Below are 15519 nucleotides of genomic sequence, written 5' to 3'. Positions count from 1 at the left end.
GAGTATGTCAAGGCTGTATATTGTCACCCTGCTTATTTAACTTCTATGCAGAGTACATCATGAGAAATGCTGGGCTGGAAGAAGCACAAGCCAGAGTCAAGATTGCCAGGAGAAATATCAATAAATTCAGATATGCATATGACACCACCCTTAAAGTAGAAAGTGAAGAAAAACTAAAGAACCTCTTGATGAAAGTGAAAGAGGAGAGTGAAAAAGTTGGCTTAAAGCTCAACATTCAGAAACTAAGATCATGGCATCCGATTCCGTCACTTCATGGCAAATAGATGGGGAAAACAGTGTCTGACTTTGTTATTTTGGGCTCCAAAATCACTGTGGATGGTGATTGCAGCCCTGAAATTAAAAGATGTTTACTCCTTGGAAGAAAAGTTATGACCAACCTAGATAGCATATTCAAAAGCAGAGACATTACTTTGCCGACTAAGGTCCGTCTAGTCAAGGCTATGGTTTTTCCTGTGGTCATGTATGGATGTGAGAGTTGGACTGTGAAGAAGGCTGAACACCGAAGAATTGATGCTTTTGAATTGTGGTGTTGGAGAAGAGTCTTGAGAGTCCCTTGGACTGCAAGGAGATCCAACCTGTCAATTCTAATGGAAATCAGTCCTGAATATTCATTGGCAGGACGGAGGCTGAAGCTGAAACTCCAATATTTTGGCCACTGATGCAAACAACCACCTCATTGCAAAAGACCCTGATGCTGGGAAAGATTGAAGGCAGGAGGAGAAGGGGACTATAGAGGATGAGATGGTTGGATATCATCATCGACTCAATGGACGTGAGTTTGAGCAAGCTCTGGGAATTGGTGATGGACAGGGAAACCTGGTATACTGCAGTCCATGGGGTTGCAAAGAGCTGGACACAACTGAACAGCTAAACTGGCCTCCGAAATATATCCAAAATCAACCTCTTCTCACCACATCTTCCACTATTACCTTTTCCCAAATTTGGGGTACCTATTACTTAGATAATCGCAATAGTTTCCTCAATGATTTTTCAACTTCTCTGACCACCCTATAGTATCTAATAATCCCCAAGCTATTCCCTCTTAACTACCTTTTATTTTTCTCCACATTATTTATCACCATCTATCATATCATATATTAATTTTATCATTTTCTTAGAGACTGTTTTTACCCAAACAATGTAAACTCCATGAGGGAAAGGACTTGATCTGCTTTTACAACACTACGCTTTCAGCATCTAGAATAGTAAGTAGCAATACTAAATAATATGCACAAAATGAATGAATGGACACAAAAGATGCTCAGCTACACTAATTGGAGACTGCCAATTAGTAAATATCACCTATTAAAATGATGAGAAAAATTATTAAAGCATATGCTGCTGGTGGTGGAAATATAACAAACTTTTCAGAAACTGTTATTATAATTGAATTACCATATTTTTAACCCACTAATCTTATTTTTTTGAAATCTCTGCTAATGAAATAGAAGCAGCAGTTTTTATTTGTAGTGGTAACAAAGGATGCATTTGTTTTGTACAGCTGTATGAATTTGGTGGTAAATCTATACTACAGAATAGGTCGATTGTATCAACCTTGACGATGCTTATGATATGTAGTAAATTTAATAACAAACTGTATGAGGTCACCTATATGTGGAAAATAGAAAATAAAGGATAATAATGGATTTTTTTACAACACAAATATTATACTCACAGACATATAAAACGAACTTATGGTCACCAAAATGGAAAGGAGGAGAGGGATAAATTGGGAGTTTGGGATTAAAATATACAAGCTGCTGCTGCTGCTGCTAAGTCACTTCAGCTGTGTCCGACTCTGTGCGACCCCATAGACGGCAGCCCACTAGGCTCCTCTGTCCCTGGGATTCTCCAGGCAAGAATACTGGAGTGGGTTGCCATTTCCTTCTCCAGTGCATGAAAGGGAAAAGTGAAAGTGAAGTCGCTCAGTTGTGCCTGACTCTTAGCAACCCCATGGACTGCAGCCTACCAGGCTCCTCCGTCCATGGATTTTCCAGGCGAGAGTACTGGAGTGGGGTGCCATTGCCTTCTCCAATATACAAGCTACTACATATTAAATGGATAACCAGGGCTTCCATGGTGGCTCATGGAAGTAATCTGCCCTTGGTAGGTAATCTGCCCTGGTAAGTAATCTGCCTTTCAATGCAGGGGACATGGGTTTAATCTCTGGTCCAGGAGGATCCCACATGCTTTGGAGCAGTAACTAAGTCTGTTTGTCATGACTATTAAACCTGTGTTCTAGAGCCTGGAAGCCCATGTGCTGCAACTGCTGAGGCCCACACATCTTAGAGCCCATGCTCTACACAAGAGAAGCTACCAGAATGAGAATTCTATGCACCACAACGAAGAATACTCCCCAATCTCTGAAACTAGAGAAAAGGCCGTGCCACAACAAAGACCCAGCACAGTCATAAATAAACAAATAATTTAAAAAAATAGGTAACCAACAAGGAACTACTATATAGCAAAGGGAACTATACTCAGTATCTTGGAGTAACCTATAAAGGAAGACAATGTAAAAATAGATATACATATATATGTATGTATATATTTATGTATATATATGTGTGTGTATAACTGAATCAGTATATCGTATACCTGAAACTAACACACTGTAAACCAACTACACTCCAAGAAGTTTTTTAAAAAAGCAAACTATAGTGCGTTAAAGGCCACCTGTCAGAAAAGTTAGAATTATCATTTACTGAATCAAGAGAGTATTTGAGCTTGTTTTATTGATTTGGGAAAGGGTTCAAGGAAGCTGGAATTTGTCCAATATCAGACCTATCAGAAAATGGGAACAATTTGATGATAAATATCTTAATATGTTAACTAGAACATGGGGGGGGATAGAATGAGGCTAAAACTGTCATTAGGAAAGAAATATCAGTCACTCATATTAGCAGAGAGAAGCATGTTTAATTACTTTTGTGGTTCCACAGTGTTCTTGTTTTTGTCTGAGCTTAGACATAATTACAGAGTGACCTTGCTTTTGTCTCACTTATCTGGTTATGGAGTGATTTCACCTGATACTGGTGTTCTGTGAAATCTTTTGTATTAAGCAAAAAACGTGGTCAAGGTGATAATGCTTAGCTAGCTGGTAGCTGTTAGGGCTACTTTTTCCTTTCTCAAGATTAAAATGCATAATGTAATATATTTTTATTTAAAACTTTATAGATAAAATCAATAAATGATAGCTATATTGTATATATTTCTGTGTATATATATATATATATACACACACATATACATATACATACCTGTACACATATACATGAGCTTCCCTGGTGGCTTAGCAGTAAAGAATCCATCTGCCAACGCAGGAGATGTGGGTTCAATCCCTGGGTCAGGAAGATCCTCTGGAGAAGGAAATGGCAACCCACTCCGGTATTCTTGCTTGGCAAATATCATGGACAGAGGAGCCTGGCAAGCTGCAGTCCATGGAGTCACAAAGAGTTGGGCACAAGTTAGAGACTAAACAAGGACACATATTAAACTCTATGTTGGTATATACGTGTAGGAGTGTAAAAATAGGAAGGGTATACAACAAGTGATTAATATTAGCTGGGGGAAGGGAGAATAATATTTAAGAAGAGAAAAAGAAAAATTACCAAAATTTTCCACAAATAATTTTCATGTCCTTAATGGTTGCCATGCTGCTAAGTCATTTCAGTCATGTACAACTCTGTGCGACCCCATAGACGGCAGCCCATCAGGCTCCTCTGTCCCTGGGATTCTCCATGATCAGGTATGTGTAATATTGTAAATCTGAATGAGAAGGCTAATCCAATTTAAAGGAAAAAGAAAAAGAACAGTTTTTAGGCCTAAAGAACAATTTACAGATAACCTAGGACCAGGAGTCCCCATGTTTTCCAATGAAACCCAGGAGTTGGGAGAGGGGTTGAAAACGGGAAGGAAAAATTCTCAGGAGCAGAAATGACTCAAGTTTCATATTTCTGGTGTAGCATGTAAAGCCACTGGTGTGCCCAGGCAATGAATTTAGGTGAGAAATCAAGCCACAACACTTGTTTGTGTATCTTTTAACTGGGACAAGAAACCGCTTATTAATGGCGATAAGGAATGGCGAAGTGCAAGCCATAGATTCCTCCCTTTAGGTGAGATAGAAGCTGCTGATTAAAAGAGAAATCAGAGTAGAAGCAGTAGAAGGGCGGTGTTGTATAAAGCAAAGATCACTGAGCTTTCAGTCAGGAGGCTTGAAGTCTTGGCCAGTTTTACCACCTTCCCTTGCTGTTTTGCAGCAAGGTTTTAAGTATATCAATTACCACGTCATAGTTTTAAACTTCCCATTGTTATTGAGAAAACTAGAAAAAGGGTGTTGGTTTTTCCAACAACATGCAATTCTCTAGCATCAGCTGAATGCCCTACAATTCAATTCACTTCTTCAACTATTTACCTTCATAGATGTAATTCAGGAGTTAGTTGACCTCACAAGTTAGGGACTCAGTCCCACAAGCCTACCCTCATTTCAAAGGCCAGCCACAAATGGGGCCCCCAGGCTACTTGCACTTCAGCCCATACAGCTGTAAATTCAGGGGGTTTCTGCAATCTCATAATGCATCCCTCAGGTTTAAAAATTTGCTACAATCACTTGTAAGACTCAGGAAAGCACTCTACTGACAATTACAGTTTCATTATAAAGTCTACAGCCCAGGGACAACCAAATGGAATTGTCACATGGAACAAGGAAATGGGGATGAGAGTGAGGGTGTGCAGAGCTTCCATGTTCTTACTGAGTACACCACCCTCCCAGTATATCAGTGTGATTACCAACCCGGAAGTTCCCCTAGCCTTGTAGCTTCAAAGTTTTTATCAAAGTTCTACCACACAAACATGATTAATTAAATCACTAGCCATCAGTGATTAAACCCAGTCTCCAGCTTTTTTTCTCCTCCAGAGGGGGTGAGGTGGGAGCAAAAATTCTAATCCTCTAATCAGGTGGTTGTCATTTCTTCTGGAAACCAGCCCCATAATGAAGCTATCTAAGTGTGCCACCCCTCCACACACAACCACCAAGAATCACCTCGTAAATAACAAACTCAGGTGTGGTCCAAAGAGGCTCATTAAGAATAGAAGATATTCTTAACACTCTGAGAATCCCAAGCGTTATTTGGAGCTCTGTGTCAGCAACCAGGGACAAAGTCCAAATGTATACTTTTTATGACATCAAAAAGGGCAATGAACTAGATTATTCTGAAGTCTCCTTCTGGTTCTAAATGTTTTCCTGCTGCTGCTGCTGCTGCTGCTGCTAAGTCGCTTCAGTCGTGTCCGACTCTGTGCGACCCCATAGACGGCAGCCCATCAGGCTCCACCGTCCCTGGGATTCTCCAGGCAAGAACACTGGAGTGGGTTGCCATTTCCTTCTCCAATGCATGAAAGTGAAAAGTGAAAGTGAAGTTGCTCAGTCGTGTCCGACTCTTCGCGACCCCATGGACTGCAGCCTACCAGGCTCCTCCGTCCATGGGATTTTCCAGGCAAGAATACTGGAGTGGGGTGCCATTGCCTTCTCTGATTATAATTCAGTTTCTAAAGTCAGGTTAGGTTCCCTTGAACACAAAACCACACAGCTATAGATGTGTGAGGACTATATGAATCCTTACCACCATCATAAAAGACAAGATTCTCAATGCTAACAAAATGTTTCAAGATTAACTAGCCAAGTACAAATAGAAACAAAAATAACAATTTGGGGGTGGGGTGGAGAAAGAAAACAAGTTCATGCAAGTTAATTCTGACTTCTCCATGGATTTTACTGTATCTTAGATTCCAAATAGGGCTTCCCTGGTGGCTCAGCAGTCAAGAAGCCACCTGCCAAGCAGGAGATGCAGGTTGAATCCCTGGGTCAGGAAGATCCCCTGGAGAAGGAAATGATTTCTTGCACACTCCAGATTTCTTGCCTGGGAGAACCCCGTAGACAGAGGAACATGGGGACAGAGGAACCCCATGGCTACAGTCCATGGGGTCGTAAAGTGTAGTACATAACTTAGAGACTAAACAGCAAGACTCTAAATAATAGAAAATGTTTTTTCCCACAGATAATTCAAATAAATAGAACAAATGTATTTTCTGAGAGGGCTGTGCTGTGCTTTCACTTCAGTATTGTCCGACTCTTTGTGATCCCATGGACTGTAGCTTGCCAGGCTCCTCTGTCCATAGGATTTTTCAGGCAAGAATCCTGGAGTGGGCAGCCATGCCCTCCTTCAGGGGATCTTCCTGGCCCAGGGACTGAACTCTCATCTCCTACCTCTGCCACATTCCAGGTGAACTCTTACTGCTGAGCTATGGGGAAGCACTCTGAGAGTGCTACTTAAAATGTATTCAAGATAGTTAAACAATCAGATTTATATACATAATCATGAACAAAAATATAGATAATGATATACTATGCATAGCAATTTAGCCATTAAAACCCAAATTTTTAGAGCTCTACATTAATCTCTATTTTTACAAATTTAACACATATTGGGATTCTCTGATGATCCATATGGTAAAGAATAGTTTCTATAGATTTAATCATTTCTTTTAAATTATTAAATTCCAAATTGTAAAAAGAAAACAAAAAGCAGAAGAGGAAAAAATAAACGGGCCTTAGTCCTGATGAATCAAGCACAATGATTCAACATGTTCTCATGTTTTTGCTACACTATCACGTTTATGGGAATTGTTACTAGAGTGTTGTTGCTTCCATATGTACAGGAAACTAAGAAGGATTTTGTTCCTGGCTTTGAGAGAAAAATAGATGTATTTTTCTCTAGATCACTTCCTGTACACTTGTTCTCCTGACAAATAACAAGTGATCAGAAAGCCACTGACAAAGGCGCTAGAGTGAACTGGCAAGTTACCGCAAAACAGGGTTTGGCTAAACTTCAAGTTAGTTCAAAATGCACCAAAGACATCTTATCTTTCAGCTGATAAATGCAGATCAATTTATAGCACCATCTTGTGAAAAAATAAGGGACTGGCATGAAAGTAAGAAGCAAAAACAACTCCTGCCAAACTCTTTAAAGGAAATGATTTAAAAATTAATTTCCTTTTAGTTTTCTGTTTGTTCTGTCACTATATATATAATTTTATATATTAATATATTATTTAGGACTTTCCTGGTGTCTCAGACAGTAAAGAATCTGCCTGCAATGTGGGAGACATGAGTTTGATCCCTGGGTTGGGGACATCCCTTGGAGGAGGGCATGGCAACCCACTCCAGTATTCTTACCTGGAGAATTCCCATGGACAGAGGAGCCTGGCAGGCTACAGTCCATGGGGTCACAAAGAGTCAGACACAACTGAGAGACTAAGCACAGCACAGCACACATATATTATTCATACACATAAATTTTCTACTTATTTTCATGTTTTCTCTAAGTATAGTTAAATCATTTCCATATTAATCACTAGAACTGCATGAAATAAAACTCTTTATTACACTTAAAAATATGATTTTATATTCAGCGAAATATTTATTCTCTTCCTGTCTCTCAGTATTCTTTTTTAACCTCTTCTCTTACCCCTCCATAGACACAAGTATACAAGTTTTGAAAGTGAATGAAAAAAAAATAGAAGTCATGGAATTCATTTCAAAAGTTGCTCATAGCAGTGTATAAATTAGATCAACATAAACCGTGAGCTTCATTTCCAATATTCCAATAAATACTTGTTCTCCAAATTAAAAGTGAAAATTTATGGTTATGTTTCTTCTTATGAAGTTTGTTTTATGAATTTTAGGAATAAGAATCAATTCTCTCCTCATCAAATTCTATAAAATGCTATTTCTTTTTCTAATTATTTGCTATGTATATCTAGTCCAGTGATTTTTCAGACTTTAGTATGCATAAGAAACATCTAGAGAAAAAAGGGCAATGACACCTTGGAATTTCTTTGGATTTTTTTTTTTTTAAGTAATTGTTTCTAAATCTAAATTTCCCTTACAAACTGCTTTATGTATAGGTTGCATGTCTAACTAATGACAAGGGACTAGAGAAAAAGGTACAGAAGTTATGGACATGATTTTCTCAGTATTATTTTGTAGCCAAAATGTAGTGGAATGAAAAATATGTAGCTGTTGGAAATGAGATGTAATTCCAGCTTTCAGTTGTCAGGAAATTCTCAACTACTCTTGAAAGTGGATAGGCATCAGTTAGATCTCTTAAACTATAACTCGCTTAGAAAATAATATGCTGTGACTTTCTTTCTCTGACCCAGCTTGTTTTAATCGTTTTTAAAAATTTCATAACCTGTAGGCTTCACATAGCTTAGGCAATATATTATAAGATTCATTTAATGCCTCTTATAGTAATAAATAACACCTCTGATGCATGGGTCACTATAGCGACTGTCTTTCATGTTGTTTTCCTGGAACATGGAATCAGTCTCGCCCAATTCGACTTAGTTGAGACCACTGACATTCATTTGGGCCCATGTGAATGTCTGATGATCTTTCGATGTTAAAGGGCCAAAAACTCCACCCGAGAACATGCTAATCCCGTCGATTTCTGATCAAGCCTCCAGTGAAGAAGCATGTAACTCAGATAAGTCTGTGCAGAGCAGCTATTACCTTAACTTTTTCCTGCCTCTAATCACCTTCCCCTGCACCTCCAAACACCATGCCTCTCTGTCCCATAAAAATCCTGAGAGTCTAGCCTTGGAGGAGGCTTATTTGAGATTTGCTTTACCATCTTCTTGAATGACAGCCTCAAGAATAAAGTCATTTTTCTGCCGCGTACTTCCGTGTCTAAGCATTTGGCTTGCTGGATGTTGCACAAACCAACCTGCTTCAGTAACAATCTGGTGTTTTCTTCACTTCCAAAATAAAGGTCTCAGAACTTTTGTATGGATTTAACAACAAACTCGTATGATGTGAATATGGATGTGAGAGTTGGACATTAAAGAAAGCTGAGCGCCGAAGAACTGATGCTTTTGAACTGTGTTGTGGAAAAGACTCTTGAGAGTCCCTTGGACTGCAAGGAGACCCAACCAGTCCATCCTAAAGGAGATCAGTCCTGAATATTCATTGGAAGCACTGATGCTGAAGCTGAAATTCCAATACTTTGGCTACCTGATACAAAGAACTGACTCATTGGAAAAGACCCTGATGCTAGGAAAGAGTGAAGGCAGGAAGAGAAGGGGATGACAGAGAATGAGATGGTTGGATGGCATCACTGACTCTATAGATGAGTTTGAGTCAGCTCCGATAATTGGTGACAGACAGGAAAGCCTGGCATGCTGCAGTCCATGGGAACGCAAAGAGTCAGACACAACTAAGAAACTGAACTGAACTGAACAACTAACTTTTTACAAAAGCACGATCAAAACTATCGTGTACAAATATACATTATTAGAAAGATATGAATGTTAAGACAAGTTAAAGCCAATTCTCATGTATGGCTTCTTTTTCAAGTAGTTGGCAATGGCAAGCCACTCCAGTACTCTTGCCTAGAAAATCCCATGGACAGAGGAGCCTGGTAGGCTGCAGCCCATGGGGTCCCTACCAGTCAGACACGACTGAGCAACTTCAGTTTCACACACTGGAGAAGGAAATGGCAACCCACTCCAGTGTTCTTGCCTGGAGAATCCCGGAGACAGGGAAGCTTGGTGGGCTGCCGTCTATGGGGTCGCACAGAGTCGGACACGACTGAAGTGACTTAGCAGCAGCAGCAGCATTATCTGACTTTAGGATATGCTGCCCCCAAGTGGATGGTAGCTCATAACACATGATAACTACAGATTACTAGGTTTTTCATCATTTTGTTGATGGAGTAAAAATTCAGTTCCCTTCAGCTCAGTCGCTCAGTCATGTCCGACTCTTTGCGACCCCATGAATTGCAGCATGCCAGGCCTCCCTGTCCATCACCAACTTCCGGAGTTCACTCAGACTCACGTCCATCGAGTCGGTGATGCCATCCAGCCATCTCATCCTCTGTCATCCCCTTCTCCTCCTGCCTCCAATCCCTCCCAGCATCAGAGTCTTTTCCAATGAGTCAACTCCTCACATGAGGTGACTAAAGTACTAGAGTTTCAGCTTTAGCATCATTTCTTCCAAACAACACCCAGGGTTGAGCTCCTTCAGAATGGACTGGTTGGATCTCCTTGCAGTCCAAAGGACTCTCAAGAGTCTTCTCCAACACCACAGTTCAGAAGCATTGATTCTTCAGCACTCAGCTTTCTTCACAGTCCAACTCTCACATCCATACATGACCACTGGAAAAACCATAGCCTTGACTAGACAGACCTTTGTTGGCAAAGGAATGTCTCTGCTTTTGAATATGCTATCTAGGTTGGTCATAAGTTTCCTTCCAAGGAGTAAGCGTCTTTTAATTTCATGGCTGCAGTCACCATCTACAGTGACTTTGGAGCCCCCCCCCAAAAAGTCTGACAGTTTCCACTGTTTCCCCATCTATTTGCCATGAAGGGATGAGACCAGATGCCATGACCTTCGTTTTCTGAGTGTTAAGATTTAGGCCAACTTTTTCACTCTCCTCTTTTTAGTTCAACACTCTTTTTAGTTCCTTGTTACTTTCTGCCATAAGGGCAGTGTCATCTGCATATCTGAGGTTATTGATATTTCTCCTGGTAATCTTGATTCCAGCTTGTGCTTCTTCCAGCCCAGCGTTTCTCATGATGTACTCTGCATAGAAGTTAAATAAGCAGGGTGACAGTATACAGCCTTGACGTACTCCTTTTCCTATTTGGAACCAGTCTGTTGTTCCATGTCCAGTTCTAACTGTTGCTTCCTGACCTGCATATAGGTTTCACAAGAGGCAGGTTAGGTGGTCTGGTATTCCCATCTCTTTCAGAATTTTCCACAGTTTATTGTGATCCACACAGTCAAAGGCTTTGGCATAGTCAATAAAGCAGAAATAGATGTTTTTCTGGAACTCTCTTGCTTTTTCCATGATCCAGAGGATGTTGGCAATTTAATCTCTGGTTCCTCTGCCTTTTCTAAAACCAGCTGGAACATCTGGAATTTCACAGTTCAAATAGTGTTGAAGCCTTGTGTGGAGAATTTTGAGCATTACCTTACTAGCGTGTGAGATGAGCGCAAAAATTAAATTCACCTAGATGTAATTGTGGCTTTCCTGGTGCCTGAAATGGTAAAGAAGCCACCTGCAATGCAGGAGAGTCAGGTTCTATCCCTGGGTTGGAAAGATCTCCTTAAGAAGGGAATGGCAACCCGCTCCAGTATTCTGGCCTAGAAAACTCCATGGATGGAGGAGCCTGGTGGGCTATAGTCCATGGGGTCACAAAGAGTCAGACACGACTGAGCGACTTCACTTCACTTGATGTTATATTCACAATTCTATAAGAAAAAAATATTATTTCACATGTAAGAAAACTAACATAAAACAACAGACTGGTTCAAAAAACTGGGAAAGGAGTATGTTGAGGCTGTATATTGTCAATACTTATTTAACTTATATGTAGGGCACATTTCGTGAAATGCCAAGCTGGGATGAAACACAAGCTGGAATCAAAATTTCCTGAGTCTAGATATGCAGATGATTCCACTCTAATGGTAGAAAGGGAAGAGGAACTAAAGAGCCTCTTAATGAAAGTGAAAGAAGAGAGTGAAAAAGCTGGCTTAAGAGTAACTATTCAGAAAACTAAGATCATGGCATATGGTCCCATCACTTCCTGGCAAATAGAATGGGAAAAAGTAGAAACAGTGACAGATTTTATTTTGGGGGCTCCAAAATCACTGTGGACAGTAACTGCAGCCATCAAATTAAAACATTCTTGCTCCTTGGAAGGAAAGCTATGACAAACCTAGATAGCATATTAAAAAGCAGAGACATCACTGCTGAAAAAGGACCATCTAGTCAAAGCTATAGTTTTTCCAGTAGTCACATATGGATGTGAATGTTGGACCACTAAGGCTGAGTGCCAAAGAATTGATGCTTTTGAATTTTGAGGCCAGAGAAGACTCTCAGGAGTCCCTTGGACTACAAGGAGATCAATCAGTCAATTTTAAAGGAAATCAACCCTGAATGTTCACTGGAAGGACTGTTGTTGAAGCTGAAACTCCCATACTCTGGCCTCCTGATGCAAAGAGCTGACTTATTAGAAAAGACCCTATTCCTGGGAAAGTTTAAGGACAGGAGGAGGAGAGGGCAACAGAAGGTGAAATGGTTGGACTCAATGGGAACGAGTTTGAGCAAATTCTGGAAGACAGTGCAGGACAGAGAAGCCTACTGAGTTGCAGTCCATGCGATCACAGAGTCAGACATGACTTGGAGAGTAAACAATGAAGAACAACAAGAATACTAGAGTTCACATGTTAAGACCTCATCCAAGGATATGTGTGTGTGTGTGTGTGTGTTGCAAGGGAGGGGTAGTAAAGGTAAAATTACAGCATTTATAAGCCAACTACAACACATTTTTAAATTAAAGGCAATATTCTCTCTTCATACTGAACAGCTACATAGATAGAGAAATGGGCCTAGAAAGAAATGTGTGTGTATGCATGTGCATGTCTTACCAGGGGTGTGCATTGAATTTAAATTTGATGAGAGTGTTACAGTTCCTTTTAAAAGATATTTGAGTCATAAAAATCAATAGAGCTAGGAACTCTAATTAATCAATTTTATGGGAGATTCCACTATAAAAGCAGTAAAGTAATGCTCAAAATTCTCCAAGCTAGGCTTCAGCAATACATGAACCATGAACTTTCAGATGTTCAAGCTGGTTTTAGAAAAGGCAGAGGACCCAGAGATCAAATTCCAACATCCATTGGATCATGGAAAAAGCAAGAAAGTTCCAGAAAAACATCTCTTTCTGCTTCATTGACTATGCCAAAGCCTTTGACTACGTGGATCACAATAAACTGTGGAAAATTCTGAAAGAGATGGGAACACCAGACCACCTGACCTGCCTCTTGAGAAACCTGTAAGATCAGGAAGCAACAGTTAGAACTGGACATGGAACAACAGACTGGTTCCAAATAAGAAAAGAAGTACGTCAAGGCTGTATATTGTCACCCTGCTTATTTAATTTACATGCAGAGTACATCATGAGAAACGCTGGGCTGGAAGAAGCACAAGCTGGAATCAAGATTGTTGGGAGAAAATATCAATAACCTCAAATATGCAGATGACACCACCCTTATGGCAGAAACTGAAGAAGAACTAAAAGGCCTGTTGATGAAGGTGAAAGAGGAGATTGAAAAAGTTGGCTTAAAGCTCAATATTCAGAAAACTAAGATCATGGTTCTGGTCCCATCACTTCATGGGAAACAGATGGGGAAACAGTGGAAACAGTGTCAGACTTCATATTTTTTGGCTCCAAAATCACCGCAGATGGTGATTGTAGCCATGCAATTAAAAGACGCTTATTCCCTAGAAGGAAAGTTATGACCAACCTAGATAGCATATTAAAAAGCAGAGACATTACTTGACCAACAAAGGTTCACCTAGTCAAGGCGATGGTTTTTCCAGTAGTCATGTATGGATGTGAGAGTTGGACAGTGAAGAAAGCTGAGCATCAAAGAATTAATGCTTTTGAACTGTGGTGTTGGAGAAGACTCTTGAGAGTCCCTTGGACTGCAAGGAGATCCAACCAGTCTATCCTAAATGAAATCAGTCCTGAATATTCATTGGAAGGATTGATGCTGAAGTTGAAACTCCAATACTTTGGCCACCTGATGAGAAGAACTGACTCATTTGAAAAGACCCTGGGAAGATGCTGGGAAAAATTGAAGGCAGGAGGAGCAGGGGATGACAGAGGATTTATTGGTTGGATGGCATCACTGACTCTATGGACATGAGTTTGAGCAAGCTTCAGGAGTTGGTGATGGACATGGAAGCATGGCGTGCTGTAGTCCGTGGGGTTGCAAAGAGTTGGACACAGCTGAAAAACTGAACTGAACTGAACCCCCTTAGGAGAATATTTTAAATCACTTGTTCTTTGTATATTTGATAGAAGTTTCCCAGGAATCCATCTGGTCTGGACCTGGAGTGTTTTTTTGAAATTTACTTAGAAATTGATTCAATTTTTTATATGGATACAGGGACAAATAGATTTGCTATTCAGTTTTGGTAACGTTTTTCCATTTCTTATTTAACTTTATTATTTAACTCAAAAATGTTTAAAATTAATCAATATTTTAACATTTCTCATGCAGAGAAAGTTATCCTGTGTTACTTTAATTCCATTTACCCCCTAATGACTTTATATGCTCTTATTATCAAAATTTTTATTTCCTTCTCTTTTATGCTTTTTTAAATTTCAGGAGTTTTTGCTGTTGTATTTAATTAATGGAGAGATTTAAAACACATTAACCCTTCTTTGCTCTCTCTATAAAATAGATGATCTACACAAGATTAATTCTCTTGGCTCTTTAGCCTTTGGTTTTAAAATTACTTGCATGGGTTATATAATTTTCTGGGTATATATATAATTAGAAGAATTTTCTTTTAATACTTTATAGATGTCACTCCACTGTTTTCTAATTTGTATGGCTTATAATGAGAAGTCTGTTCTTATTTTTTACTTTGTTTCCTTTTTATTAACGTGCTTTTAAATTTTCCATCTCTTTTTAAGATTTTCTCTTTTTCACTGATATTCAACATATTGATTATAACATGCTAGAGGGAATTTTGTTTATTTTTTCTTCATCTTTTATTTTTTAACTTGGTTAATTCAGCTTCTTGGATCTATATGTATGTGGAATTCATCACATTTGGAAATAGTTTAGCTATTATATCTCTCAGTACTTGATTCTACCTATAGTCCTTCCATCAGGGACTCTAATTACGCATTTGGTAGGCTGCTTGTTCATTTCCTTTTTCTTATTAAGGGGAAGGTTGGTTAATTTTCTCTGTTTCATTTTGTGTCGCTTCTATCACTGTATCTTCAAGTTCATCACTTTCTTTTCCTATGCTGTTCCTTGTTTTCTGTTAATCTTATCAATATATTGTTACTATTAAATGATAGTCTTCATATCTGGAAGTTTGATATGGATCTCTTTCTTATTTCTCTCATGCACTTATGCTTTCTTCTATCGTTTGATGATAAGCTATTTGTAATAGCTTTCTAAGTCCTTGTCAACTAATTTTATTCTCCGTGTCATTACTGTGACTCGATGAATGAGATATATATCTTGTTAAAAGTCAGATATTTGTAGTTTTTTTTAATGTCTCAACTTTTTATTGTGAGTTTACCTTGGTGAGTGCTGAGATTTTTGTACTCTTAAATATTTGGGGGTTTTGTTCTCTTAGATATAAATTTTGAATTTGATACATTAGACACTTGCTATTAAGTTGATTCCCTGGAGAAGGAAATGGCAACCCATTCTGTATTGTCCTGGGAAACCTCGTGGACAGAGGAGCCTAGTGGGCTACAATCCACGGGGTCACAAAAGTGTCAGACACTACTTAGTGACTAAACAACAATAAGACATCTATTGCTTATTTAATATCATGTTTTCCAATACACTGCTTCACTCTTTGTCCAGGGCTGTCATTTCTTAGTGTTATATAATATAGGACA

Source organism: Budorcas taxicolor, chromosome 6 (genome assembly GCF_023091745.1).
Source record: "Budorcas taxicolor isolate Tak-1 chromosome 6, Takin1.1, whole genome shotgun sequence".
Lineage (NCBI taxonomy): Eukaryota > Metazoa > Chordata > Mammalia > Artiodactyla > Bovidae > Budorcas > Budorcas taxicolor.
Note: the sequence above shows the minus strand (reverse complement) of the source record.